The sequence below is a fragment of the Eschrichtius robustus genome, chromosome 16 (genome assembly GCF_028021215.1).
Source record: "Eschrichtius robustus isolate mEscRob2 chromosome 16, mEscRob2.pri, whole genome shotgun sequence".
NCBI lineage: Eukaryota > Metazoa > Chordata > Mammalia > Artiodactyla > Eschrichtiidae > Eschrichtius > Eschrichtius robustus.
The window spans coordinates 53,211,047-53,217,046 of record NC_090839.1 but is presented as its reverse complement, the minus strand read 5'-3'; positions in this window follow the sequence as shown (position 1 = coordinate 53,217,046).

Genomic DNA, 6,000 nt, shown 5'->3' with positions numbered 1-6,000 from the left:
AATTTCATACAAGGAAAGAGTGAAGAACTAGGAACAATATCCACCTACCAAAACATTCAGCATTTAATTCTTTAAAAGTCGGCATTAGAATTTGCCAACCCTAACCCTCACCATGTAGATGAGGAAGTATTTTGGCTCATTACTGGTGCAACACAAATAAAAAGTAACAGCCAGGGACAATGAGAATACATGGTTTTCTCCAACCACATTTACAGTTCAGTGGACAGGAAAAAAATAAGAGCAGGTGGAGGTTTTCATATCTTTTAAAAATTTGTGATAATACAGGTAGACTGTTTCTTTTAAAGGAACGTTTATTGGGCTTCCCTGGTGGTGCAGTGGTTAAGAATCCACCTGTCAATGCAGGGGACACGGGTTCGAGCCCTGCTCCAGGAAGATCCCACATGCCACGGAGCAACTAAGCCTGTGTGCCACAACTACTGAGCCTGTGCTCTAGAGCCCGTGTGCCACAACTACTGAAGCCCGCACACCTAGAGCCCATGCTCCGCAACAAAGAGAAGCCACTGCAATGAGAAGCCCGCACACTGCCACGAAGAGTAGCCCCGGCTCACCGCAACTAGAGAAAGCCCGCACACAGCAACGAAGACCCAACACAGCCATAAATAAATTAATTAATTTTTTAAAAAAAGAAAGTTTATTTAGATTCTTGTAATGTACAATAACTGGCAATTATGCACTAAAGCAATTATGTTTTGAAGACACTGTGTCTGGGCAAAACGATAGCATAAAAAGATCAGTAATGGAGCTCATTTTCATGGAACCCAGCAGTGGAAAATAAGCCTAGTAAGGGAAAATAATATATACAAAGGAAAACATTATAGCACAAGTAAAGTGAGAATCAAAAGAGATGCACTTAAGGATAAGCAAACTTAAGGACAAATGAAACAGAATAAAAGTCTAGTAAGACCTCACAGGTATATGGTCACTTGATTTATAACAAAGCTGACACTGCAGAACACAGGGAAACAGTCTTTTCAACAAATGGCTCAGAGTCAATTGGCTGTCCACATGGAAAACAATGTATATTGACTCCTGCCTCCACCGCACACAAAATAGCAACTTCAGGGGAAATACAGATCGAAATGTGAAAGGTAAAACAATGAAGCTTTTAAGAAAAAAAATAGAACATATTCATGACCTTGAAGTAGGTAAAGATTTCTTAAACATGACTGCAAACCACTAAATATAAAGAAAAAATGCTAAAAGGAATTATATCAAAATTAAGAATCTTTGTTCCATGAAAGACATCTACAACATCTGTAATACATACATCTGACAAACAACTGGTATATAGAATATTTAAAGAGCTCCTATAAGTCACTAAGAAAAAGACAGACATCTCAGTAGAAAAGTAGGCAAGAGATTTGAACAGATGACTTCCAAAAGAGAATACCAAATGGCTAATAAACATGAAAAAGTGTTCAACCTATCTGGTCATCAGGGAAATGCATTTTAAAACCAAGAGCTGACACTGAGCTGGAGATTTCTGCACAGGAAGTTTACTGGAGAGCACTCTCAAAATCAGTGCTTTGGAGAGTAAAGGAAGCAGGCCTGGGCAGAGAGAAGCCAGGCTGCAATGCAGTCAGAATAAAGGCCTCAGTCATTTCTGCAGGATCACAACATCACAACCAAACACAAACTATGATGAATTATCAGCCTCAAGCTCAATTATGAGGACAGGATTCAAACAGGTCCCAGATAAGTAGAAAGGGGGTTAAGGAAAGTCCATTTATGCTATATTTGGGAAAACAGATGACTGAGATAGAAAAAGAAAAAATGGGCTTAAAATAAGCAACACAGTAACTATTCAGAATTTCTACAAGAACGTATTACTACCCCTTTGACCCACCAATCCCACTTCTAGGAATCTACTCTACAGACATACTTGCACAAGTATGAAATGACATATGTACAAGGTTATTCATTGCAGCAGTGTTCATAACAGCAAAGAATTGTAAACAGCCCAGTATCCATCAATAGGGGATTAGTTATAAAAACTATTATTTATCTAAACAATGAAGTAATGTGCGATCTTTAAAAAAAAAGGAAGAGCTCTATGTACTAGCAGAAATCTGGGATCTGCAAGATATACGTGAGAAAATATATTTTCTTATTTATAATAAATGTGAGAAAATATATGAGAAAAAGAATAGAGACAAAAGAAATAGAAACAAGATTATAGATAGAAAAGATAAAAAGATATGTAAGATGCAGATAATTAATATTCCTGAAATAGAGAATGGTGTGTTGGTCTTCTTGGGCTGCCATAACAAATACCATAGACTCGATGGCTTAAACAACAGAAATTTATTTTCTTACAGTTCTGGGGGCTAGAAGACTGAGATCAGGGTGCCAGCATAGTCAGGTCTCAGTGAGAGCTTACTTCTTGGCTTACAGATGGCCACCTTCTCACCGTGTCCTCCCATGATGGAGAGAGACTTTCCTCTCTTTTCCTCTTCTTATAGGACCAGTCCTATCAGATTAGGGCCCTACTCTTATGGTTTCATTTAACCTCAATTACCTAAAAACTCTATCTCCAGATGAGTCACATTGGGAGTTCGGGCTTCAACATATGAATTTTAGGGGAATACAATTCAATCCATAGCAAATGGCATAATTAGAACAGAAATATATATATATTTAAATACGTGTGTATTAGGAGAAAACGTGTCAAATGAAGGAATAGCTAAATCAGAAAAAAAAGTGTTTTAAAGATCCTCATGTTCCAATAAAAACCTAAATAGAACTGTAAAAATAGAGACCACCCTGGTGAATCACTGAACTTCAAGGATAAAGAAATATTCCTACAAGCATCCAGGCAAAAAAACCCCACAAAATACCAACTCAAATCACTGACCAGAAGGGAGAAAATCAGTCCACCCTCTCTCAGTCCTCTCCCCAGAGACTGTCAGCAGACAGTACAGGAATATCCTCAGAGGATGGAGGCAAAAGAGTACAATTCTAAGATGTTATAATCAGCTAAGTTAACAGGCAGACATTTTCAAGCACGCAAACATCGATGGACCCATAAACACCCTTGAAAAAAATTGAGGATGAAATGCAATCAGTGCTCAAATGATTCCAAATAACTCAGAAATGGGGCAGCTTTCACAAGAAAGTACTTGTAGTGGGCACTGAATTTAATGCGCATCTCAAACTTGAAGTGTCCACAAAGGTATTCTTGATTTTATTCTCTCTGCCTTTTCTACTATCCAGCTCAGTAAATGGTAAGTCTATACCAGTTGCTTAAGCCAAAAATTTAGGTTTTAACCTTAATCTCTTTCCCTCACCTCTCATATCAAATCCATCAGTAAGTCCTGATGATTCTGTCTCTGAAAGATATCTCAATGCCATCCACTTCTTTTCTTGTTTCAGTTACAAGTATCAGAAGTCCAATTCAACCTAGCTTAAGCACCCGCCCCCCACAAAAGGATTCATTACTCACATAACTGCAAGTCCAAAGTGGAATAAACTACAGAACACAGCTAAATCCAAGTATTCAAATAATATAATCAAAGTTTGTCTCTCTCTCTCCATTCTACTTTCCTCTGTGTATCTTCTTGTCAGGCAGTCTCTAAATACATGGTGGGGTGGGGGGAGGAGATGGCCCCCAGGAGCTCTAGGCTTATATCAAAATCCCACAGAGAAGACTGTCTCCTTCCTGGTAGTTCCTAGGAGGACTCTTATTGGGTTAGCTTGGGTCCCAGCAGAGTGGCAGGCGTAAGGAAGGTATGGAAAATGGGGAAGAAGAGGTCAGCACCTCCTGAACTATATGGAATAGTTACCCCACACAAACATACACACACACAAAGAAGGTTTCTATTACCAGCAGAAATGGGGGGGGGGGTGCACAAAGCATACCTCCTTTGCTCTCCAGAAAAGAGAAATCCTTCCTACATACAAAATTTCCAAACTTCTCAGCCTAATATAATAAACCATCTATGTGCAACATAAAACACACTTGATCCCTCTTCAAAAGAAGATCTGCTATGTTTTGTGCAGTTTCTGTATCCAAGATCAAGGCTAGGCTGTCTGGGCAATGTGCATTTCTCTGGTCCTGGTCTACATGTGACTCCCTGGGCTATGGTAGTTTGGGCTAAAAGATGAGAATATGACCACCCAAGTCATCCAACATACACTGAAAGAGGGAAAACTGGTTGTATTTGCCATCCTTCATGGCCTTTCACAAGTAGGGAATAGGAGGCAATTTCCCTTCTGAGCAGCTGCAGAACCTTAGTAGCCCACTTCTTACTGGTGTGATTTTGAGAAACACCTAGAGACTAACTTAGGGGTTGAACAATTACAGAATTTTGCTTATTAAACATTCCCCCCATGCCCCAGAAATAAAACTCCAGTAAAATATCAGTCAGTTGCCAGTCAATTTACATTATGTTGGCTCCTTAAGCTAGGAACTAAAACCAGATACTCTGTCCAACCACAGGACTTGAGTTTGGATGGCAGCCATGGAGTTCTGTCTCTTTCCACAGATAAGGTCTCTCAGGTTCTCAGCTTACTACTTCTAGAAGACTTGACCCCTGACTCCAAAAGGACTGAGATATTGATGTGGTTCACTGAAATCAGTTTAGTGGAGTTCTTGTTGAAAATACTTTCTAAATGAAAATTCATCATTGCTGGTGTAATTCTGACTTAAAGTGTGCATTCAAATCATCCTTGGGGTCAAAATGTCCACCATATGAAAAAGGGTCAATATAAGTGGGTCAGAAAAGTTTATACACATCCATGGACTATTCATGAAAACAGAGTTGTGTCAACCATAAAGAAAATGTCAGATTCTAAAAAGCTGAATAATGCTGACCATATTCCTAGATCAAAATGTACTGAAAGTAAATATTAATAAAATAAAAGCACTAAGCACAGGAAAAACAAACAAACAAAAAAACAAAAAAAACACTGCAAACCTTTGAAAATTAAAAACTCTCTCCTAAACCACAAAACACTATATAGACCAAGAAAATGAGAGGCTATAGATCATAGACTGGCAGAAAACATTTACAAAAGACATATGTCATAAAGGATTGTTATCCAAAATATAAAAAGAACTCATATAACTCAACAGTAAGAAAATGAATAATCAGATTTAAAAAATGAAAAAAAATTTAATGAGCAAAAGACCTGAAGTAAGGAAATGACAAATAAGTACATGAAAAGAGGCTCAACATCATTCATCATAGTGAATTGCAAATTAAAACAACAATGAGATACCACTACACACCTATTAGAATGGCCAAAATCCAAAATACTGACAATATCAAATGCTAGCTAGGACACGGAACAACAGGAAGTCTCATTCATTAATGGTAGGAATGCAAAATGGAACAGCCACTTTGAAAGACAGTTTTGCAGTTTCCTACAAAAGTACACATATTCTTACCATACAATTCAGCAAATGTGCTCCTTGGCATTTACCCAAATGAGATGAAAAACTATGTCCATACAAAAATCTGCACACAGATGTTTATAGCAATTTTACTCACAATTGCCCAAACTTGGAAACAACCAAGATGTCCTTCAGTAGGTGAATGGAAAACAACCTGTGATACACATAGACAATGAAATATTATTCAGTGCTAAAAAGAAATGAACTATCAACCATGAAAGACATGGAGAAAACTTAAATGCATATTACTAAGTGAGAGAAGCCAATCTGAAAAGCCTACACACTGTACGATTTCAATGATATGACATTCTGGAAAAGGCAAAACTATGGAGACAGTGAAAGGATCAGTGGTTGCCTGGGGTTGTTGGGGAGAGAGGGATGAATTGGTGACCCACAGAGGATCTTTAGGGCAGTGAAATTATTGTGTATGATACTATAATGGTGGATACATGTCATTATACATTTGTCAAGACCCATAGAATGTACAACACCAAGAGTGAACCTTACTGTAAACTATGGACTTTGGGGAATAATGATGTTGATAATGGAAGAGGCTGTGTCTGTAAGGGGACAAGGAGCATATG